This window comes from Pezoporus occidentalis, unplaced genomic scaffold, assembly GCF_034315485.1.
Source record: "Pezoporus occidentalis ecotype Australia unplaced genomic scaffold, CSIRO_AGI_Poc_V1 ctg169, whole genome shotgun sequence".
NCBI lineage: Eukaryota > Metazoa > Chordata > Aves > Psittaciformes > Psittacidae > Pezoporus > Pezoporus occidentalis.
In genome coordinates this window covers 852,530-878,185 of record NW_026913521.1, presented here as the reverse complement: position 1 = coordinate 878,185, position 25,656 = coordinate 852,530, and the positions used below count along the sequence as shown (strand labels likewise).

Sequence of the window (25,656 nt, the reverse complement as noted above, 5' to 3'; positions counted from 1 at the left end):
TTTCCTCCCGCATCCAGATTTTTTAGATTAGGGATGCTGAAGGGTTCATGCCTGCCTGGTTATTTCAGTTTCTGGTTACAGACTTGCTGTCCTTGAGTTTGTCTAATCCTCTTTTTGGACCTGCTGATATTGTCAGCCTCCGTATTTAATTCTGTTATTAAATATGACTAAAATTATGACACAGCTTTATGTAATCATAAATGTTATTTTTTTAGCACAGGTTACATAAGGAATATTACAAAGAAACAGAAGGATTGTATGTACCTTGTGCACTTGTGGAGCAGGAAGGCAGCATATTCACAACATCATTTTTTCCTTCAATATTTAGACTTAGTAAAAAACTTGGAGGAAAACGTAATGTATAAACAGTGAACCATTGCAATATGTCAGCACAGATCTGTGAAAATGCCTTTACTACTTGGTATTTGTAGAAAATATCTAGGAAAGAGAGAAAACGTAATACCAGGAATGGTAAAATTCCCAGATTATAACTGAATTTGTTGGAATGCTAAAGGACTGAAGCAAGCATCAGATATATTATACAAGGTAATCACAGGATGACATTTGGTTGCAGAAAGGAGGCTCTTTCAGAAAAGGAAAACCTTGGCCAGCGCTTTAATAATCAAGAGGGAGCACTTTCTCTGGTAGAGGAAGAGTGAGTCCAGGACTTCTGGAAGGAAAGAAAAAGTAAAACCTCTTTGTATGATCTTTCAGGGCATTCATCTGACTCTTTAAATGTGGTTCAGAAAGAGCGAATGTAGGTTCCTCTTGTTTCTTTCATCTTTTCTTCCAGGCTGCTTCCTAAAGGGCTGAGTTGGAAAAGGTTTCCTGGGTGTTATGCTGACAGCATCTCCTAACACATGCAGCTGCACATTACTAATATGGGAATGCTTATACCTGTATCCTGAAATAAATTGCCCTTTAATCACTGAAAACCAACAGGGATAGAATTCACCTGTCCCTATACAGATATTCCTGATACAACTACTTATACATTTTGCTGATGCAGGAATGACTTTAAATCTCTGACTGAATTTACTGTGTTGGCAAAAATTCTAAGCCTTTAGTAATACAAGTGGAAGAAATGCCTTGAACTCTCTTACTCTGCTGTATACCGGCTGAAGCATTTCCACAATCTGCCCTGTCATCCCTGCATTGAGCTGATTAGAGTTTAATGTGTCATAAAGACACTCCACTCGGGAAGGGGATTAGCTATGCATCAATCCATAGCAATAACTGATGAATGAGCAAAAAGGGCACTGAACAGCCATGTGTAGCTTGGAATATTTTCTTGGGTTAAAACAGAGTTCATTGGCTTCTTCCTCTGTCAAAGAGGTTCCAAACCATAGCAGCTTCCTGGGTTATTTGGATGTCAGCTTTAGAACTGTTGACTGTTGAGACATCCATCCTCAGTCATGAAAGAGTAGATGACAACAGAAACTAAACAAAATGCCCCTATTCTTAAGAGGGATTTGTTGAATACTTCTAATATTTCCATGCTTGACAATTATGTTCTATGGTAAACAGCAGAGACATCTAAGATATTATTAGGTAAACATTTCTGGGCAATGTTCTATTTACTGTTCCCTGCAGGAAGAAGCCTTTTGGACCATGGGACTCTACTGAATTACAGTTACTATAAAAACAGAGCTTGTAATTGCAATTAAGTATCTGAAATTACAGCAGTCAAAATCCAATTTCATAAAACATTAAATTGAATCTGCTTTAGAATGTACTTACACAACACTAAGAAAGGGAGTGGAAGGAACTATAAATTTTCCATTTCACTTGCCAGCCAGAATGCTATGAGGAAGTACATCTGCAAAATGTCATACAGAAAAATGTGCTTGTACCACATCTGACTCCAGTGTGCGTCTTCACTTCTTGTTCCTGCGAGGAGCAGGCTTGCACGAACAGTGAAGATATAAAAGGTTATGATTGCCAAGACCCTGCGCTTTAGATTCAGAAGACTTTTAGCACACTGATCAACATCTGGAGACAAATAGGGTGTTGCAGAAGACAATAGCTGCAAAATAAAGGCAAAGAGGATAATAAATGCAGATGATAAGTAAACAATAAGATTAGAGAAGACGTTTCAGCTGTAAGCTCTTCTTAGGGCTATGCAAAAACATAGTCTGTTTTCTTCCACAGCCTGAAGATGGTCTCGTAGCCCAAGTGTCATCTCTGATTTGGCTTTTTCTGCTGGTGCAAATTAACCCTTCATTCAGTGTTTCTGCACTCTATACTGATAATTATATGAAGCCGTTCGATCTTTAATCTTAGCAACACTCAGTCTTCAGTAGTTAATGACTTTACAGATAAATGAATTGCTTTACAGCACATTTACAGATGTAGTCAAGATCAGCAGGATCTACAACAACATAGTTACAATCAGTGGCAAATGTGTTTGTTCTGTAGCTGCCGTTAAGCTCCAGTGCAAGGGTTTGTGGACAAGTTTGTTTAGAATGAAATATCCTCAACAACTTTATTTTGCCCTTCTCAAAATCTCTAATATCTTGTGAGTCCTTTCAATTGATCTAGGTGTCCCTGCCCATGGGAGGGGGCTGGAACTGGATGATCTTAAGGTCCTTTCCAACCCTAACTATTCTATGATTCTGTTCTTTCATAAGAAGTAAGGATCAATTGTATGATCAAACGCAAAGAAGCCACAGCTTAAAAAACCAGGTGTAATATTTCCACTGAATTTTGGTAGTATCAGGGTTTATTATGTTTATATACTATTCACATTTGGCTTTCTGATAAAGCAAACCAATCAGTATCCTAGGAGATTCTCGGAATCTGTGTGTAGAACAGAAGAACTGTTTGTTAAAAGCTTTATAACCTCTTTCGTAGTGAAGGGTTGTTAAAGAGGTTTCCTCTTGTGACTGACATTCCTTGGAATGTGTTTTTTAAGCTTTACAAGAGTGGCATGGCTGTGATAAGGAACAAGAATGGGTCCTTTACTGTGCTTACAAAGAGACAGTGATGCTCCCTCTGTTGCAGGGCATTGATTTTTTCATTTTGGCTTGCATCATAAGTAGACATTGAGAAAAAGTACTGCTCAGTGATTGTTTGCATGGCAAGAGGGAGTTGAGATGCTTTTTATTTAAAAGGGAATCTTGTTGCTGCATCGATTTTATCTGACTGCTGTTTGTTTCTGTGTACAGAGCTAATGTATAATTAGAATCACTAAAGAGGGAAGACAGTAAATCACGTTATATGTTGGTTTACAGTAGCAGAAAACATGAGATTTGTTTTCGGAACTGTAATGTAGAATTTGGCTTTCATTTATCCAAATCGCCATTGCAAATGTCAGCAGTTAAACAGGCTGGTGACCAGGAAGGGAAAATTCTGGGCTATATTCACATTTTTCCTTTCAATACTATGTGCGGAAGGATTCTTCACCCTCTCTTCATGTCAAAAATGCCTGTTAAATTAGGAAGACTTTTCATCTAAATACTTTAATCATTCTAAGTGTTTGCTTTATAGTCAGATTCACGCTCGAATTGTCACAGAGAATTATACAACGGAGAGAAAACAGAACTTCTGATACCATTTATTAGGGCTTTGCCATCTCAACCAATTTTTCATTTTCCTTTCTCATCTCTTGGGAAGAATTTTCACTTATTTAATGACACGTTCTTCCTGGAACACCAAAAATGGTGGGTTTGCCTTTGCTGAGAGCAAAATCATTGCTACTCTGGAATCTGGAGAGTATTGCCAGTGCAGATGCGGTAAGTGTGCTAAATTAATTGTCATTCAGGTTCTTCTAATATGGAAAAGTCCTTGAAGGAGACTGTCACAGGAATAAAGGAATAAAGAACTGAAAGTAAGCAACCACTTAAGAGAGATGAGAGATGTATGTCTCACCCAGTTAAAGAGATGAAACCCTGTTTGCAAGGCTTCATTGGCATTTGAGGAGAAAAGCCCAGAATTAGAATGACAGAGGATATGCCAGAAAGATTGAAAGGAGTGGAAAATATTGAAAAGTGCAACAAGAAATACTGGGATTAATTTCTAGTCTTGGTCCATTTTTTTAATAGTCTTCACCATTTTTTCCCCCAGCCTTTTTATATAAATCTTTATTACTCATTGATTCTTACATGTCTCAGTTTTCCTTTATTTAGTTTTCCTCTATTTTCCACATATTCTATCTTCATCTTTCCATCTAGCATTTCTTCAGTTCATCTCCCCCCGACCCCTTTTAACCATGATCCATAAATTGGCCTGTCTTGCAGAAGGTCTTCCTGTCTATTAGATCATATTTGCAGTAATCAGCCCAGAAGAAATGGCAAAGGCCCCTGCACTGCATGGAGTTCCCTGGCATATTTTTGTTTTGCTACAGACCTTTGGACAGACTTTTTGCTCTCCTGAGCTGTTTGTTTCCCAGCTAAGCCAAAAGAAGAACAGTGTCTTTATAAGACTCCTCATCATTGTGATACCTGAGTAGTGATGTTCCAGCTTTTCTGTCAGTCACCCCATCTTCATCAAAAGTGCTTTTATCCATGGAGCTCTATCCTTCAAAGTTTGCACTGAGTTGGTCCTTAGCAGAAAAAGCAGCTACAGGGTTTGTGTAGCAGTTATCAACTTGGTCTCCAGAATATAAGCTTTTATGTCTAAAGAGAAAAAGCTGACTGTTATCTTTCCTGAAACTTCACTACTCATGTCATTCAATTTATGGCTGATCCTGTGAACTCCCCGACAAGGCAGACACAAAAGCCTCTCAATGCTTTAGTTGAGGAATTGCTGGAGATCACTTGTGCAGCCAGAGATACAGGGCAGACGTCAAGAAGCCGTTCTTGTGGGCAGCTTCAACTTACCAGGTGTCCACTGGAAATACAGTACAGCAGAGAGGAAACAATCTAGGAGGTTCCTGGGGTGTGTGAAAGGGAGCTTCCCCACAGCTTCCTCACAACTAGGGAAGGTGCCTGCTTCACCTGCTGTTTGTGAATAGAGAAGGACCTGCGGGTGATGTGATGGTTGGGGGTTGACTTGAGCATAGCAATCATGAAGTGATAGAGTTTTTGATTCTCAAAGAACTGAAGAGGAGGGTCAGCAGGACTGCTGCCCTGGGCTTCTGAAGGGCAGACTTTGGCCTGTTCAGTAGGCTGGTTGACAGAGGAAGGAAGGGGAAGGAAACTCAGGAGGACCACAAGGCTGATGTGAGGTTAAGCATAGAGAAAATTAGTAGGGTCAAAGTCCAACTAGAACTTAATCTGGCTGTGCGATAAAAGACAATAAAAAATGTTTCTGCAAGTTCATTAACAACGGAAGGAGGGCTAAGGAGAATCTCCATTCTTTGTTGTATGTAGGGGGAAATACAGTGAGAAAGGACGAGGAAAAGGCTGAGATACTTTTTTGCCCTCAGTCTTTAATAGTGAGACAGTTCGTCTTTGGGTACTCAACCCCCTGAGCTGGAAGATAGGAATGGGGAGCAGGATGAAGCCTCCATAATGCAAGGGGAAATGGTTAGCAATGGTTAATGTGATAAAATGAAAAGAGGCACCTGAGAAGCTTAGAGTTGTCATGATGACAGTTTGCTTTTTCCTTTGCATATTCTGACATATTCAGTCACAATTCTGTTGTGCTCAAACGCACCATGTTTTAATTTACTTTGTGAGTGAGATTCCCCTTCTTAGGCATCTTCACAAAGGGCTTTACAGATAAATTTCCTATCATCTTGCAGTCAACCTGTCATCTCCTACAATAAGATGGTAGAAATCAGAAGCATATAAATATCACTTGAATGCTGTGTCTTTAGCTGATCTAAGTATAAGATTGTGGAGATAAAATACCAGTACTAAGAAGTTATTCTAAGTATTTGTTAAATGGGCTTAGAAGGAGGAGGATTAGCCTGGAAAGGTTACAGGCGTGTTAAGGAGAGAGCCCAGATGTGGATTCTAAGGAGAATGATCATGTGTGTGAATCGGGTACTGTCTTGCTAACTTCTATCAAATAATTATTCTTAAGTTACAGTAACATCTAACAGGAGAATAACTGATTATGGTATAGGGCTGGAGTAACCTTGAATAAATGTCATGATGTCTTGAGGACTATTCACAAGTGAGGTGCATTTTAACATCAAAAGAGGAAACTGGTTCAGAACATAGCTTGCATTAAACAGGGCTCCAAAAATACAATAGTAAACTGTCTCCATTATGCATTTATGCCTCTAGTCCTTGTCTTATTCAAGCTTAGTTTCAGCACCTTACAGTGGCAAATAGTGCAACTTGACAGAAGTTAACGCTTCCCATGTTATGGCCACAAGTATATGAATTGCCGCTTCTTTTGGAGATATTTGTCAGCAGATACTGTTGATGAGCTCAGAGTAGAACTTGAGTGCTTTTGTTAATGTTTAAAAAGACACAGACACGTCCTGACTTTTTGTCAACTTTTAGAATGGGTTAATTTAACCATAATCAGATGTAGCCATCAGATTTTTTTGCATTAGATTTCCTTCAGTGGCACTCATAACCGATGGACAGGATGGCAAAAACAGTTTGGTTTTTGCTCCAGGTACTTCAGTTCCAATCCAGTTTCAATGCTCCCTAGTCTGAAGCAATTGTAAACCAATTACAGATCGTTATTGTTCATTGTAGGACACTCCTCCAAGCTATTGAATGCTTTCAACTCCATGTAGAACTTGAGGGAGGTTAGCATTCACAGAGTTGCTCTAGCTTACTAAAGAGTAACAGAGCAAGTCAGTAGTAGTGATGTTAGATAATGGAAAAACATGTTCTGCACGTGAAACTTTTGTATCAACCAAAAGGGCGGTATATTATAGTAGTGACATCTAGTCAGCAATAATATAATCAGTAGGAGCTAAGCTGACTGAAGTAATGGATTGTTGTTCAGTCAGCTGAAGTGTCCTAGGAAATCCCCTCTTCACTCTTCCTGATGCTCCGAAGTTCAAGACACGTATACAGGAGGGACGGTTGCCAGAATTATCTCTTAAAATAGCAATGTTCTTTTCTGAAATATTTGTTACGCTGAAGCTTACATCTGACCTTTCTTTGGAATAATTCTTCCAGGTAAACGTGACTCCTCAGGGGACGACATTTGCTTCAGTGTCCTGCCCAGATTCCCATTAAACAGAAGAGAGCAAACACTGACTACTTCAAAAAATGTGACGGGGTCACTTAGGATTTAGGTTTCTGTTCACTTTCAATAGGCTCATGTGATAGAAGAAGTTACTAAACCTTTTGGTATCAGTGTCCCTGCTCAGCTAGAGACTGCCTTCCTAGAGTAGAGCTGGCTGTAAGAACACTCCCCAAGTGCCTAAGGGCTAAGTGTGTTGTTCCAGTTTAAACCACAGGGAAAGATTTGAGCTAAGTTTGAATTGACATTGTACAGGTAGAGAGTTGGCCTGTGGCTTAGTAACCTGTCTGGGAGGCAGGGGAGGAGAAGTGGTGTGTTCAGCCTAGCTCCAGAGAGACTATCGCATTCCCCAGTTCTTACTAACCACACAAAAGGTGTATAGGAGTATTTATACTATGTGATATTTTGCACCCTCTTATTGCTGCCTGTAGCTGTTCGGCTACATTTTAACTTCAGGTTACAGCATTCTCTTATAACCTCAATTCCCATCTTGATACCATATCAACATCAGTAAGAAAATATAGCAGTAAATTCTTAGCTTTGTTAGAAAGTTAACTCTGATCAGATTACTTGGCTCACAAGGATGTTCAAGCCAGAGGCCTTTCTAAATAAGTGAAAGGATAGAATAAAAACATTCTCTGAGCTAGCAAAGAAATTGAGTTGATTCTTTGAGACAGACTTCACAAATTTACCTGCCTGTTAAAAGAACATTTACATGAAAATATAAACTAAAATGTAAGCCAGTTCCTAAAGGGGCCAAGAAGAAAGCTGGAGAAGGATTGTTTACATGAGCATGTAGTGACAGGACAAGGGGAATGGCTTTAAACTGACAGAGGGGAGATTTAGATTACAAATTAGGAAGAAGCTTTTCACTATGAGGGTGCTGAGGCACTGGCACAGGGTGCCCAGAGAAGCTGTGGCTGCCGCATCCCTGGCAGTGTTCAAGGCCAGGTTGAATGGGGCTTGGAGTAACCTGCTCTAGTGGAAGGTGTCCTTGCCTGTGGTAGTGGGTTAGAAATAGATGGGCTTTAAGATTCCTTCCAACACAAGCCAGTGATAGGCGGACCACTCAGTGGATAAAGAACTGGCTGCCTGGCCACACGCAGAGTTGTGGTCAATGGCTCAGTGTCCGGCTGGAGACCAGTAACGAGTGGTGTCCCTCAGGGATCGGTGCTGGGACCGGTCTTGTTCAACATCTTTGTTGCTGACATGGACAGTGGGATTGAGTGCGCCCTAAGCAAGTTTGCTGATGACACCAAGCTGTGTGGTTCGGTTGATACGCTGGAGGGAAGGAATGCCATCCAGAGGGACCATGGCACGCTTGTGAGGTGGGCTCATGGAGTTTAACCATGCCAAGTGCAAGGTCCTACACCTGGGTCAGAGCAATCCCAGGCACAGCTACAGGTTGGGCAGAGAAGAGATTCAGAGCAGCCCTGCAGAGAAGGACTTGGGGGTGTTGGTGGATGAGAAAATGAACATGAGCCGGCTTCAGTGTGCGTTCGCAGCCCAGAAAGCCAACTGTATCCTGGGCTGCATCAAAAGGAGCGTGACCAGCAGGTCGAAGGAGGTGATCCTGCCCCTCTACTCTGCTCTTGTGAGACCTCACCTGGAGCATTGTGTGCAGTTCTGGTGTCCTCAACATAAAAAGGACATGGAACTGTTGGAGCAAGTCCAGAGGATGATCAGGGGACTGGAGCACCTCCTGCATGAAGACAGGCTGAGAGAGTTGGGGCTGTTCAGCCTGGAGAAAAGAAGGCTGTGTGGAGACCTTCCAGTATCTGAAGGGGGGCTATAGGAATGCTGGGGAGGGACTCTTCATTAGAGACTGTAGTGATAGGACAAGGGGTAACGGGTTAAAACTGAAACAGGGAAAGTTTAGATTGGATATAAGGAGGAAGTTCTTTACTGTGAGGGTGGTGAAGCACTGGAATGGGTTGCGCAAGGATGTTGTGAATGCTCCATCCCTGGCAGTGTTCAAAGCCAGGCTGGACAGAGCCTTGGGTGCCATGGTTTAGTGTGGCAGGGGGTTGGAACTAGATGATCTTAAGGTCCTTTCCAACCCTAACTGTTCTATGATTCTATGAATCTGTGATTTTATGATATGAAATAGGCTTTAGATTAATCTTGCTACTTTTAAAGAACCAAGAAGCAAATCTAGCATACATTTTCAGTAAAAAATGAATTAAAGGATATCATTTAGAAATCGTAACCGTTTAACAGTATTCTCTGCTACTAGTGGAATCCCTTCTGTACTTGGTTAAACTGCCGCATTGATTACTGAGGGAGCCTGCGTGAACCTATCTGACACCTAGGAAAATACCGTCTAAGCAGCCATCAGTTCTTCAGTACTTTATGTCTCTTGCCATTTATTTCCAGCTTCTCTGGCTTATGAGTGTTGACACTGAAGTTATGAGTCAGTTGCCTGAAGGTAGTGTCTGGTGCCATTTTAGACAATCTACACTGTCCCACTTGCCTCCAGCTGCAGCTTCAGGAGGACATAGGTTTCCATTATGTCTTGTGTCATGTGTACTCTACCATGTGGAGTGTCATATCCCAAGTAACCTCCCATGGTACTACATAGCTGGTTTTAGGCAAGTGATTCAAATCTTGGGGGGGGGAATCAATCTAAAACAGGTTAAGAAATTTCAGTCCGAATGTCTGCCTGTACATATAGAATATAAGCTCCTATTGCAACTGGTGTAGATGTATTCTGTTACCAACCTGACTCGAGCAAGTGAGCAATTAAGAAACTAATTAAATAAAAGGATGAGAACAAAACCAGTGAGGATGCTAACTTCTTTAATCAGGCATTTAATTTGCCTCTTCACAATGTGCATGTCCTGTGTTACAACTCTTGCACATCTCACAAGGAACAGAGTGAGGTGGACCTAAGAACTTAAACTAGATCTAAGTGGGCACAGTTAGACTCTGTTACATGAGACTTCTGATTTTTGCCTAAAGAGACTAAACTTATGGAAAAGAATGTGTGTCTCCTGTTATAGGGCTCATACTGAACTGAATGTGTTAGAACACTCTGTGGCCTCACAGTATACAAAAGAAAGCCTGAACTTCCATGATAACATTAAAAGGTGGAGGAGTTATTATCACAGCAACCATCCATTTCTAATTCAAATCAATAAAATGTATTATGTGACTAAACAGAGCCTTCATCCAGCTTCTTGTTTTTTATTGAAAGGTGGTGTGAGGTGAGACTTCATTTCGTTGCCTGGTTTAGACAAGAACCCAATATCCTGATGAATTGGGAGGGTAGGAAGACATCAACAAATGGGAGTGTTTGCTGGTTTTCTTTCAGAATTAGGTCCTAGAATATTGATTTCTTGATACAGTGTAGTAACAGCCAAATAAACAATAGTTTTCCTCGTGTATGTAATTTTAGGCAATGACAACAGGTGGGAAGGGCTGGAGGACAGTTTATTGTTGGTGATTGGTAGCATGTTGGAGGTGATTACTCTTGATAGGTTAAAACTATTCCAGTTTATATGATGTTGTCTTTGGAGAGAAGAGAGCTTGCCCGTAAGGGTGCCTGTGTACTACTCCACAAAAGCATACAACAGTCATCTTAGAGGTGTAGTTAGGGTGAAAGCGTCAATAGGCCATTAGTCATTTGCATCTGAAATAAACTTTATTTGCTCATTTCAGTGCTAATGCCAGAGTTGCATCAAGCATACTGAGAAATGTTAGATATTTTTACTTTATTTACTCGTCTAATTGCAATGTGCAGAAAGGATTCCTACACCATTCCTTTCTCCCATAGGTGTTCCATTCACGTCTATGTGTGTCTATTAATTTATCTAGTGCAGGAAAGCTGTAGTTGCCTTATCATTTTCAGCTCTTACTCTCTGTGGAAGAAGAACAAATACAGTGTTTACAAGTAAGTTGGTTAATTAGTTTAAATATATGCATTGCAAAATGACCTTATGACAACATGTGCAGGTAGCAATTAGAATGAAATTACTACATTGTTTTCCTTCCAGCTTCCACAGACATTTAAGTTTCATGTTCCTACTCTTCTTTACTGTGGAAACCTCTTGGCATCAATGATCCTGTCATGGGATTTGTTATTGTGGAAATGCAAAGCCAAAGAAAACATAATGCAGAATGGAAACAATGAGTAAGGAGAATATTTTATAGGCCATGATTTTATCATTCCACATCCCAGACATCAGTTAGATGGTCTCATGTAAAGCTTCATAACAGAAGTTCAAAAAGGAGGACACCACTTGGTATCGAAACGGGGAGAACAAAGAGATTGCAATTTAAGTGGAGTTGTGAGTGAGATTTTTGCAGCAAAGTTGATAAATTAAATACCTCTCCCAGCGCAGACAGTGATTTCAGGTACTCTACAATTAAGAATCACCTTGTCAGACCTTTTTTCTAACAGAAAATTATGCGGTGTAGTTTGAGAGATGTCAGATGTTTTGTGAGAAGGAAGTGCTGAATTCAAGAGAGAACCCTCTGAGTGGACAAAGTGAGATGAAAAGAGGGTTACAGAAAACTTCTGTACTCTGTTCTTCATTTCCCTCAGTTGACACTGTTTCAGTGAGCACTCTGTGAGCACTTCAGAGTGACATAAAGAATGGAGCATCTCTGGGAGAGCGATTGCAGTGCCTTAATTGAACACAGTCCTTTCTGCCAGCATCCGTGGCCTCCATCTTCCTGCACAATGATCTCATCGTCTGTCATACTGAAGCTGTAGGATGCATGGCTGCCACGGAGGCAAGTGATGCCCACAGTCCAGCCCCAATGCCCCAGGTACCATAGGTTATGTATTCCTAGCGTGGCCTCCAGCCCGGGTGTGTCGGTGAGCCATTGCACTCGCCTGACATGCACGATCCGGGAATCAATAACAAGCAACTGAAATTCAAGTCAATGATTCTGAGGAATATGTTGCTGGCAGGGGTGGTGTTTTTCCCCCACAGTTCTAAACAAGAGTAGAAATGATAAAAATTATGATGCCTTCTTATTTATGTCTTGTCTTTTAAATTTCATGGTTGAATGATGTGTTAAGAATTCTTAAAAGATACATATTAACATTTATTCCAAGTTCCTGCTTAAGGTCACCATAATGTAAATGTAGATACGTAGGAGAAACTGTGTTAAATTCCAAATACCTTTAATCTGTAATGTAATTAGTTTGATTAAGACTGGTTATCTCTGTTAATTAGCATATCTATTAGAAACATTGAGTGAAGTGCTTTTCATGATCACAACCAGTTCTTTATGAATTTAGAAATTCTTTCGAGTCTGATGCCGGGTTAACTGGAAAAAGATCAGATCTCAAAGATGTGAGACAGCCACTGAGTAGTAAGCAGCTCTCCCAGAAGACTTGGGAAGTGATGAAAAGATGAAGGAATGAGATTTGTTTAGTTTCATAAGATTAGGAAGGAACATGTTAACATTTTCTAGTGCATGTAAGATTGTTAAGTGGATGATGAACAGTTTTTCTGAGTATAAATGTTGGGAAGAAGAGATAGAGCAGGAAAATCAGCATAATTTATTGTAAGGAAGGTTTCGGTTAGGTAGATTTTTCTAACCAACAGAAAAAAATGGATACTAGTATTCTCTGAGAGAAGAGCTTCTGGTACATCCTTTATAGGTAACTTTTGTAGATATGTAAGACAAACTTCTCTTTGCATTAATCAAGGTATTGCTGTCCTGCCCTAAACTGCAGGATTATCTAGATGATCTCTTGTGGTTGCGTTACACAAGTAGCTGATTCTGTGATTCATTGAACTGTGATTAAAAGGAGTGGGTTATTATTCATAGGCAGTTCTTCTGTCAAAAGGTTGGGACAGGAAATTTAGGAAGGTGCTTGCATCATGAAACGGGTGAGTTCCTGAAGTTATGATTTAAGTTATAGCTAATAAATAAAAGACTCAACAAGTCAACTAAAAGGAGAATAATACTTTGTATATATTTTTTTTGCATACTGTGAACATAGTTAAATAAATGTGCGTTGATATATTTTGTTATTTTGGTTTTAATAAAACTGGGCAAGCTAGGAACACTTAGCAAAAGCAATGCAGGGAGGTGCTTTGTAGATTATCGCTTGAGGCATTTAGCACGTATAGAAAGTTTTTCTTCTACAGTATTATTGAAAGAGTTTATGAGGTGCTTTACAAGTTTCCCATGGTTGAAAGGCTCAAATAGACTCTGCTAACTTACCTCCCAGGAGACTTATTCTATACTGCGTAGGGTAGTAAATTTTTACAATCAATTTACTTAATTAATTTAGTAGATCAATTTATTCTTTTTCCTGTGATGTATTCCTCCAAGGGCTTTAAATTTCCTTCTTTTTTTTTCCCTTTTCTGGCTATATTTTTTTTTTTCCAAAAGCTTTCATGACATTCACTTTGATATTTATTTACTCAACGTACAAACTTATCCCTTTCATACATTATTCCTTTGTGGTTCTAATGGATTAAATTAAAACTACATGCTAAAAAAGTGTTGCACGTTGCATGCCTATTACTATTGCCCGTCAGGGGCTCAGGGAATTTAATGGCTCTACTTGAGTCGTGGGTCCACGTTCAAAACATCTGTAAGACTTTGGGCAGGAAGTCACTTGATGTGTCCGTTTCCTTATGTATTTTTCTTCCCATTTAATTTCAAATCTGTGCTGCTGCGCTTTAAAGTGCAGGTTTTTCCTTCATAGGCTTTTTAGTTTTCCAACAGCATAGCAGGCATAGGAGGTGGAAGTCAAATTAATTCCTTCCATCAGATTCATGCTATACAATACACGTTAACTCTGACACGAACTTCAGTATCCTGACACCTTTTTTCTCAATGAAAGCAGTGCCATGTTTTGCTGAAGACATAAGAATAAGATTGTTTCTTTGTAAACAGTTATCCACATGGTTTGAGATTAGTAAAAAACATCCACTAACTTCCTTGCACTTTCTTTACATTAATGCATTTAAAATAACATCTATTTGAACTGATTTTTTGCTATCATTTCATTTTCAGTTTCTGCTCTTCCCATCACATGCCAGATCTCCTTATTCCATTCACTTCCTCTCTCCCCTGTTCCTACATGACTCCTTTTCCTACCTGTTGTAAATGTAATTTTCTTGTAATACCCAAGACTTTTAGCTAAAAGTTTGGTTTGAAGTTAAAATATGTTTTGTATTCTTGCATCCTACCTCACCCATTGTGCATCTTCTTTCTTCACCAGTTGTGGTCAAGAGCCTTTATCCTTATTCTTCAATTGCTGTGTTTAATAATTACTTTCTTGAAGGTACTGAGAAGGTTTTTATTAATGAACAGACTTGATGAACCAAGTGCATGGCTGCACATCCCTTTCTCCATTGAAGAGCAGATGGTTCTCATGACTTCTTCAAACCCTGCCTGCCCAAAATCATCAGGCATCATCCACAAAAACCTGTTAGTTGGCCTGTCTGACTTTAAACTTGTGTATGATAGATGATGGCTTCCATATCACATTAGCTTAAAACATTAAAGGCTTGAGGATCATTTCAGTCAACTTCAATATTTCAATTGATCTGCCTGAGCAAGCTGCCAAAGTCTATTATTTAGGGGAATACTTTTTATCAGGCTACATGAGAATGAGCGCCATTGATTGAGTAAGATAGATTTCACTGTTGTGAGATTTTCCTGTTGTTCAGGAGTTTGGAGATTTACAGTTTGTGTCTTTAAAGTCTGAGCCATGTAAAGAAACAGTTCTTTACGTGTTTTTACTTGTTTTAGGGAATTCAGTAATGGAATTTTGTGCAGGAAATTGCCGCTGAGGTCGGGCTTTTTTCCTGTCTAAAGTGATACTGTCAAAAACCTTCCTGTCCCAGGACTCAAGCAAGATGAGCCTCGAGCATCTCGCTGGAAAATGATGCTTGGTAAATAAAACTTCATTGCTGTGAAAACCAGAAAACAATTTGCATAAAATAAAACCTCTTCTATAACAATCTTTCTACACACATCATGTTTACCGAAAAATTTCCTGGGCAAGTTTAGGCAAGCATGTGGCTGAAACCATTTCTTTCTGAAAGCCATCTGTTATAAGAGAAATAAAGAAAATTCAGAAGAAAAATCTGATTCCACAGAATTTAACTACTTTCTGGAGGTAGCTGTAAGTGTTTCTTTGAATTGAATGGTGCTGGCAGCTCATGTGGTATTCATGACTGGATTCTGAACTGGAGGAGGGGGGTGGATACTACATGTTTTGCTTCCTTGGGCAAACTTTGTTCTACTTTTCTGTCAGAATAATTTGAAACCCACATCAGGTAATTTAGCACAGATTAATCTTTCCCTTCTATTTAGGAATCTAACAGTCTGTTGTAAGTAGTGAGGAAGAAAAGCTTTTAGAAATGAGACTAGAAATGCTAGCTTATTATTGAGTGAATCATTTTAATCAGGTGCTGGAAGCGTTCCACCAGCCCTTTCTCCACAGCCCTCTGAGATAAGCTCCTGGAACTTCTTTTGCTCGGAGGACGACATATGGGAATAGAACAATTCTTTTCCACGTTATTCCTCCCCTTCCTTGCTTCTCCCCCAAAAAAGTTTGGTTATGCAGAGATCACTAGCAGTTCTATCAGCATGACCTGGTATCCAGGCAACCCAAAACCTTGTCAGCGGTAACAATACACAAAGAATAACTGGGGGATGATGAAAGCGGGAGAGGTTCATTTGACAAGATAGCACCTCTTTCACTCTGAACAGCCAGTGTTGAAATAATGATGGCATTAGTCAGGGGAATACAAGAGGTTCAAAAGGGGTTTTGTGATTTTTGAAAGGCAGTTGCAGCACAGGGAGCCGTCACCAGTTTCCTCTTCAGAGACAGGTTGTTATGTCTCCTATTTATTTGGTAGCCAGCTTTTATGATTTTATTGCTCTTAATCTCTTTCTGCTCTCAGCTACAGCTAGTTGCAGAAGTGTTATGCAAGAGTTATGTCTCTGAAGAAACTGAGTCCGTTCTACATTGAACATATCTAACAACGTGAATCGTAATAAGCTATGTGAAACTGCGGTGTGTAATGACAAAGTGATTACATTTTTGGCCACAATTTTTTAGTTAGTGGCCACTTCATTGATCTTGTTGACCTGGTACATGGACTTTTTATCTCCTGCTATTACTGCTCCTGTTGGAGGTCAGCAAATCCATGATGTTCCCGACTGAAGAGCTGGAAAAGGAGTGAGGGGAATATCTCAGTACCAAAGTGGAACATGTACAGAGGGACATGAAATGACTCTAAAGGCTGAGATCTGGAGAAGCAGTAGGAAACATGAAAGCAATGTACAGCAAAAGAAATGGGAGGTTGGGGAAATTATAGAAGCAACTCAGTGGGGAAGCAGATTATGTAAAACTGAAATATTCAGATGGTGGAATAGAGCAAGAGTGGTTCAGTACTGTGGGAAATTACAGGAAAATGAATTAATCAGGCAGCAGCAGTATTACCTTAGTGAACAACAAGTGAGGTTGGATGGTTCACTGGCTTGGGAACCAGGGGCTCAGAGGGCATCTCACTTCTTGTCATTCACTGAAGCTTAATCAAGGCTCTGAGTGACCAAAATCACATACATATCTTGACACTTTGGCTAAAAAAGTTGTTCCTGATGTGGGGTATCTCCAGCAGATAATGCTGAAGCAGCTTTCTTTTTTTAGCTCTTAATAACAACTATGGGCATGTAGGAAAGAAAGCAGTAGTGAAAAGCACCATATTGCACCCAGACATTATAATCTTTCGAATTACTTTTGTAAATAAAGAAAAATCTGACAAAATGTTAAAAATTCTATAATAGGTAGTGTACTGAATTGCAAAAGAAACATAGGATAGAAACATGCATTGAACAGAAACGTAAAAGAGGGGTAATAAGCTACCATCCCTTTCCCCTTCACCTCCCTTTAATATAGCTCTTGCTCAGAAAAGTTAAATAGGAGATACTTTATTTATCTACAAAACCTGAAGCTGGAAACTTAAGTAAGTTGATTGACGTTTGCAATGGGAAAGGCGAACGTGAAAGTGGGCTTTACAATCTAAGGAACCTTGAGAAAAGCAGTAACAATATTCCCTCCAATTCTCTACTTCCCCTCTTGTTGTCTGTCATCTCCATTTGGTTTCACCCAGTTCCACACCTTTTGACTCCCTGACACTGTTTGGTCTTGGCCTCCAGAATCCCCCTGGAAGCTCGTGGCTGATTTCAACAGAAGTTGACAGCGGGGGAGATGTCTTGAATTCTAAAAAGTTTTGATGATAATTTGAAGCTGGGTGGAAGAAAGAGACCAATTTGTGAGAAAAGCTACAGCCCTTTTTTAGACATTAGAGTATCCACATGGGAGCTCAGCCTGAAGGTACATCCTGGGAAGAGAGAAGGCTTTATTAGTTCCTCTGCTTATGGAGCTGATTATTCCCTTTTGAGCTGCTAGCTAGGCTTTGCTATTCTTTTCTACGCTAACGTATTTCCTTCTTTTCTCTACACATCCTAAACTAAAGTTGTCTTTCAACAAATAGGGAAGAAAATGTAGGTGTTGGACAACCAGCAGGTAGAGTGGTCAAAAATTAGACACTTGGAAGCCCTGAAGGCTCAGGACCATGAAGAGAAGCAGCTGAAATATTCTGGCATTGGTACATCAGGAACTGGAATGAGTTTGGAACAAAGTGATCCAGTAACTACACATACTGTATGAAGGCCTGTGGTTCTGTCAGGTGTTGAATGTTTGAGGTTAATATGAAAATGGGTAAATAATGAACAGAAGAGATCTCTTTGCAAAATGTCTTAACTTTGTCATTGGGTTTGGAGGACTAAAGATGAGGTAGCATAAAAATGGAGCTCTCTTCAAATTAGCAAAGATGTGTTTTCTTGCAACAATTTGTTCGTATTGCCCTGTCAGGGACTAAAAAGAAGCTTTAAAAATCCATTTGCCACACAGGTATAATGGTAATTAGTGGGAAAAAAACTTCTCCAAACTTTTAATGGAGTTGAAATTTAACTGTAGAAAGGTAAAGTAGCATTTAATATAGTAGAAGTTTAAGGAGGAATAAATGGATGGATACAAAATTGTTGCTTTAGAACTTCACAATAGAGTAAATCTCAGTATTTTACTCACTGATATTGAAGGTTTCTTAAATTGAGCGAGTTGTAAAGATTGACTTTTCTCATAGAGGGACTGGATTCCGTTTGTCTGCTATTTGGAGCTGAAAAACACTGAACTGTTTCAGGGATAAGCAAAGAGAGGGGATTTTGTCGATGAATTTGCAAGTGCCGTCTTTCTTGGACTAGTGGAGCCATGCAAACGTGATTCTTTGCAGTGTTGTGAGCTTCAAGAGTAGCTGAATATCCAGCCAGCTTGATGAATCTGCCTTGATTTTTTTCGGATATCTTCTGATAGAGGAGACAATGTCGAAGTCTTATGGTAAAAAGAGAATTAATTTACTCTATTTTCATAATGGAAGTCTTGCTAAAGAAGCTGAATGTTATTAATAAAACAGTCTTTTGAATGATAATTGAATTCATAGCATATAACAAAAAGAAATTCCATGTTAAGATTCTTGAATGTTTTCTCCTTGCTTGTTTAAAAAACGGAAAAGGAGAGGAGGGAAGGAAAACTAATTTTTTGTAGAGGAACACATTGATTCCACTGAGTTGAAACTGGGATAGGCTCCTGATAGATTGATCAAATGACAGATGACTGAATTTCATTTGTTCACATGGATACAATGCATTGTATCTTGGTAATGCTGAAGGTAATCCAACACACTAATGGGGATCTTTATTAAAATTATGAAATTATTTTTGATTAGAGATAGCCAGGTATCCGGACGCTGAAGAGGGACTCTTCATCAGGGACTGCAGCAATAGGACAAGGGACAATGGGTTCAAACTTAAACAGGGGAAGTTCAGGTTAAATATAAGGAAGTTCTTTACTGTGATGGTGCTGAGGCGCTGGCACAGCTGCCCAGAGAGGCTGTGGCTGCCCCATCCCTGGCAGTGTTCAAGGCCAGGTTGGACGGGGCTTGGAGCAACCTGCTCTAGTGGAAGGTGTCCCTGTCTATGGCACAAACCATTCTGTGATTCTATAGGTCAGCTGCTGAGTTTCACAGTTTCCCTGCCCTTTTGTTTGCATATGTGACATGTTAGAACATTTCTCAGTTTTCAGCTTTTACACTTAGGAATGGACTCTTAAATTTTATAATGTAATTTTATTTCTAGTGGTATAAAACTTGAATTAAGATTGGGAGAAGGACATTTTTGCCTTTTTTAAGCACATTTTGTGGCATAACAGCATTTTTTCACTATTAACTCATGAAATCATAACAATCAAATGTGAAATCCAAAGATGAAAACTTTGAAGTAAATCTTTGTTACTCATTCTCTGTAGGTGAAAGAACAAACACATTAGTTGTTTAGTTGTATTAATAGACTATAATTATAATCCTCAAACAACCTACATATTTAGTTTAATGACATTACTTCAAGAGGGCTTGTGGGTGTTTGGCACCTTCTAGGCTTCTAACAATTATATAAAAGGTACTAATGTTGGCCAGTGTATGTTCAGAGATTGACATCAGTGACACATTGCCACATTTTTCAGTGTCAGAGGTAACATTCTGTACTTGAAGCCTGGCTTCTTGCATTGTTCAAACAAGCTAACCAGAACTTTCCATGTACAGAAAATACTGTCAGTGTGTAATAAGATCAGCTTTGCCTCCTTAGTATTTCATATACATTGGTAATACAAAATATGCAGACTAGTTTTTCATCCATCTCAGTTTGAATGCTTTGTGAATTCACGCTTCAGCAATCTCATCCATCTCCGACATACACTCCAAATATCATTACCTACAAACTGCATGTCCTCCCTTTCCTTGGATCTTTTATTTTAAAGATTTGAGATTAGAGAGTGAGCTGGTGCTGCAGGGATGGAGAAAAATGATGGTTTGAAATTCAAACAGCTTTTCCCAGTGCAGCTGATGAAAGCTTGTTCAGAATCAGATGTTTCTGCAAACTGCCTTCCTGTTTGCCTCACCTAATTCACAGTGAGAAAGGACCAGCACTGTCTGACCCAGGAGTTTGTTAACTGCGCTTTCTTCTAATTCTCTTTTGCACAAAAATACCCTAAAAGAGTTCTCAGGTCTTTACAGCTGATCACTGAATTGTGAAAGCTGTTTGTCCTTTAGGTGTAGCTTGCTGTTGGCTACATGGTAAACTATTGGAGAGAAAATATTTGTCTATCTTTAGCATCTTCTGACCCAGTTTAAAGTCTGATTTTTTTAAGTTCAGAAACTATGTGAAGAAGAGCTAGAAGAAGCTTGGGCAGAATGGAGAGCAGAGTGATGTTTCACAAAGACTATGTTTGCTGTTAAATGGTTGCAAATCAAATTCAGACCACAAGGAAAAGCACCTTTTCTGTGGTGTCTGCTCTGAAAGACAAGGTGTTGGGGGTGGGAACAGGAGCTGTCATCAGAGTTGTGAACTTTGAGGAAGATCTTCTGAATAGGCTGAGAAAGTTGGGGCTGTTCAGCCTGGAGAAGAGAAGGCTGCATGGAGACCTCATAGCAGCCTTCCAGTATCTGAAGGCGGGCTATAGGGATGCTGGGGGGGGACTCTTCATTAGGACTGTAGTGACAGGACAAGGGGTAACGGGTTAAAACTTAAACAGGGGGGTTAGATTGGATATAAGGAAGAAATTCTTTCCTGTTAAGGTGGTTAGGCACTGGAATGGGTTGCCCAGGGAAGTTGTGAATGCTCCATCCCTGGCAGTGTTCAAGGCCAGGCTGGACAGAGCCTTGGGTGCCATGGTTTAGTGTGAGGTGTCCCTGCCCGTGGCAGGGGGGTTGGAACTGGATGATCTTAAGGTTCTTTCCAACCCTAACTATTCTATGATTCTATTCTATAATATGATTCTGGGTTCTTAGTAGATGGAAGCTAAAGCTTAAGCTTTATGTTAGAGCTTTGCTAATATGTAATTTTACATATGATGCATGTTACTTTGTTGGATTTTGAGTTGAATAACAACCTTACAAATACATAAATACAAATACAACCTTACAAAACCATAGCGGCCTTACAAATGTAGTCACCATATTCTTTTGCTCTCCTGCTCTCATAAATCTTTGTCCCGGTCGATACACTATGCTAGATTCCTTCCGTGCACATCAGTAATCTTTACTGCAAGGTAGGTACCACTTCAGTTTTGTGAGTGTGCTGATTAAGCTCAAGTGTTCATCCCAATATTTCGATCCAGTTTGAAGTCCATACGCTGCCAAGGAGCAGCGAATGGTGGCCACTTGCTCTGCATTCCCCTTCTGTAAAACTGTGGTGTGTGTAAAGGAAAAACAGCGAAGTAGTTATTTAATATCCTTTTCTCTGCTGACAAAATATACCTCAGTGTGTAAACAGGAACTCTTGAACTATCATACCTACAAATATTTATCTCAGCCTTAAAAATCCTTTTCTTCTTATCTTTAAAGCCTTTTCCAAAATACATTGTAGTCTTCAGCAGTATGTTCTGATGAGCTGTCAGTTGAAAGCTGGTTTATGGCTGTTACCTTTCCACCCAGTTCTAAATAAATTATAGTACCTTTAGTGATAGGATGAATTTATTCAGATGTGATCAGGGCACAGTCAGGGAGACGAAGTAAATCGGTTTTTTTTTGCTTTGCTGAAAATGTTCACCTGGCCCTTGTAGTTTCATTGACTATTGATTCTGTCTTCTCTTTTGTTATCTGTATATATTATTCACACAGTGCATAAATCTCTGCCTATTCCTTAACGTTATCCATAATTAACCTCCAGAGAGTTGAGGAAACTAAGGATGTCTGCATAGATGGGGTTTTCCCCAGTTAATATTTTCATCCTGATTGACAGTGATAAGATTACTGCAAGGATGCTGATGACAAGCAAAAACCAAATCCAAAGGAAGAGGCACTTTGGAAGGTATATATCACAGTGTCGGAAGATGAGTCAAGTTAAGTTATTCTTTCTTCAGATTTGAAACTATTAAAGGAAGCATACTCCAGAGAGTAACTGGGCTTGGTTAGAAATCTTCTTGAGTGTCAAGCTGTGCTGAGAAGACACACAGAATAGAAACTGACCTTATAAATGGCTGGAATATACACTGCATCCGCTCTGTTGTTTATGAGACAGTGGGACTCATTAGGGAACAAGACAGTGGATGACAAATGGTATTTAGGACTAGAAAACATATATTTTGGGGTTTTGTTTGAACTTAGGAGCAGAAACTGTAGGCAGGAGCAGTAAAGCCATTTTGACGCATACCTCAGTGTGTCTTTCAGTTGTGTGTACCAACGTGTTCAGTCTTTTCATGCAGGGACTGAAAATTAACATTTCATCCAGACATCTTCCTCTGTTTTTTCACCCATTTTCATTTTCCTCTCAAGGCCCAAAGACCAGATTGAAGCAATGGAAACTTCTGAGTCCCAGGTTCAACGAGACTATCCAGATTGAGTTGTACACAGTTGTCTGACGTTACTTGGGAAAGACTGAGCATATGTTTTCCTATGTCTGAGATGTCTCCTACCTGCTGGTTTTGCCTGTGAGGCAGGCAGTGCTGTATCTTGTGTCTTCATAGTTTAGTATTTCTTCCAAATTGTGGACTCTCTGCTAGAGTTATCTATTTAAAGATAGAGCCTTTACCAGGCACAGTGTCAGATGGGTTCGCATCTCATATCCTTACTACAAGATGAATTGTGTTTGTCTGGGCTTAAAGACATTAAAGACTAATTTTGCTTTATTTCCCCCCTCCCCCCCCCCCAATTGCTTCATACCATAATCCTCAGAACACAAATGGCACTGGCAGCAGGAAACTGGTGTTACCACTGACACATTGCTGTGCATTTGCAGTAAGTGCAGCTTTTACTTTCAAATGCTCCGTTATTATTAAGGGGACTTGGGGACTTGATATAAAACTTGAAATTTGATTAATTAAGGTGTGTGAAGTAAGGCAATTTTTCTGACCATACCTGTCATTTCCTGTGCGTGATTCACATGCTGCCTTCAAATACAATTGTATCTGCAATATAAAGAGTGAAAGCCAGGCAGAACGGGAACTGAGTAGTTTGACTTCACTCAACTTTAGTTTCAGAAGAAGGGTTACTCTTCCATCTCAGAGTGAGACCAAGATAACAGGACATTAGTGCCTGAATCCCTCTTCAGCAGATACTTCTAATTTTATTAACCATTTTTTCCCCAGTTGTAAGTAACATCATTGTCAAAGCAGCTGGAAGTGTGAAGGGTAGTGGAGGAAACACGCTGTCTTCTGGAGCCTGAACAGAAAAGCTGTTACTTTGAAACTCTAGAGACTAAGGCTTGTATTCTGTAACAGGATTGCTCTGTATTTACTGAAGTGTAGACACCACTCAGAAGCACTGTCTCTTGCGAGCAAATAAAACATCCTAAAAATAAACTGCATAAAATAATTGCAAGAGAAAAGCTTTAAGATAAAAAATAATAATGAGAGGAACAATTTATTGGTCAACTGCATCTTTTTCCTTATTTCTTCATCGAGATTTGTCTGTCAACGTGCTGTGACAGCAGGTTTAAATGGAAAGATTACTTTGCTGGATAAACTATGATCTTGGATCAAGGTACCAGGCACAATATGCTCATAGCAAGTCATAGTGTTGTCTCACAAAACTTAGCATTTAAAAAAATCAGTGTTGATTATGGTAATGCTGTACACATACATTTAAGTTCCATCCTTCTGTGGTGTTATCTTGCACATATAATTTGTTCCTAGACAAACCTTTGCTTTTTCACAAGTAGCTTTCAGTATCCTAAAAATTTACAACAAAAATGTTTTCTCTTTGCATGAATGAGCAAGGATTTTGCATGTGGGATTCCAGCTGCCTTGAAAATAGATTTCCTTGTGCTTATTTGTCTTGTACCATTGATGTGGTTATCTGTGAAGCAGTGAATATAGTCCTCTGCATGCATATTCTGTTCTTTATCTGGTTTGTTATGCAGAACAAACCTAGAGTATACAGAAATGCTCTTCCTGATGCTTAACTACCATAGTAATGACTGTGGTGGTGACTGTCATAGTCATTCCTCTGGCAAAATTACACAACTGATAAGAAATCTCAGTGATACAAAGCTGTTCTTCTAATAGTGACTATAATTAGGAGAGATAAAAAGGACCAAGCACAGTCCTTAGAGTTTTCTTCGCTAATTTAGCCAAAATAATGTAGGAAATGCCTATAAGCAGCAATGAACATGTAAGTAAAAAGTAATGCACATTTGAAAAACTAATTTGAATACATACATAGTCATGGGGCTTAAAGTTAGATATTAATACCAGTATAAGGGAGGACAGTGCTTTTAAAATATGCTTGGGGCTGTGATGTGACAGATCACTAGGAGTGGCAAAATGGTGCTGAGTGTTTGTGCTACAGTTCAGTACAGCATGGTACTACATTGGTGTAAGCAAGCAGGGTTTAGGTATTGGAATGTATCTTGCTGATGAGGATGAAAAATGGGCAGAAAAAGAGTTCAGCTCAATTTCCAGCTTCCTTTTGAATTTTGCTCTTCTTTATCAAGAACCAAATATCTTTTCCATTCCAAGCAGAGCAGTTGTCATCAGAGTGTAGTTGGCAGATGTTTGGTTTGCAGGGCTGACAGATACATTTGCTTTATCTTGTAGCATCCTTTTTAGATAAAAATGGCATTTTATATAAAAATAACGAGTTTATAATTATACAACATAAACAAAATAAGGTTGAAGGGTCCATTGGGTTTCATTACTTCCAAGTGCTGCAATGCTTGCACATTATAGACAAAATTTGCCACTAAAACCAATTCACGTGGGACATCACCAGGCGGGAATACAAAGTAGCTAAATGCTCTTAGAGTCAGGTATCTGTTTGTTTGGTAGGCTTGACTTCCTTAACACTGAAGAGAATTTGGCATCCCTTTCAAAGAGGTGCTTTTAGTACATGACACTTTAATAGAATACCTTGGTGTAATATTGAATTAACAAAGGCAACGCTAAATTATGAATGTTCTTTCCCTTCTCCCTTCCTTTTCTGTCCTTCTGCCCAAAGTTATCCCATATATTGACTTTCTGAAATAAACATCCAATCTGTCTTGCAACATGGTTTGACATCCATCGGTGAAATAGATTTTGAATAGAAAAACTACCAGTGCTAAGACTGCCAGATTGTCCATCTTAGGCTGCAGCAGTGAATTGCATTAGGACTGGAGTCATTTAAAAAGAACCTGTAATAAATCCCTGCTCTTGTGTGGGCGAGTGCTGTAGTCAAACCTGTCTTCTGTGTTATGGTCTCCAGCATTACAAATGATCTTCAGGAGCAGAAAGTGGGGATAACACCAACTGCTTCTGCAGGTATCAAAAGTGCTGTGTAGCTGGGGATTTGGGGAGCATCAATGCAGTATATGGGAAATTTTTAATTCAGCTAACCTCTAAAAGCTGTAATTGTTTTTTATAGTCTAGGTGAATAGTATACAGTACTGGCAACTTTGAAAACATCTTGGTAGTATCTTTCAGTTGCATCAACTGTGGTCACTTCCTAGTAGTGTTTTTCCATTATTATAAAATAGTTATGT

At 39.5% G+C, this 25,656-nt stretch overlaps 1 protein-coding gene across 1 annotated transcript in view; it reads left to right on the top strand.

Annotated features, from left to right (window-relative positions):
• The window catches only part of SDK1 (sidekick cell adhesion molecule 1), a 422,287-nt gene that overhangs the window by 154,507 nt on the left and 242,124 nt on the right, over positions 1-25,656 (top strand). The window lies entirely within an intron of this gene.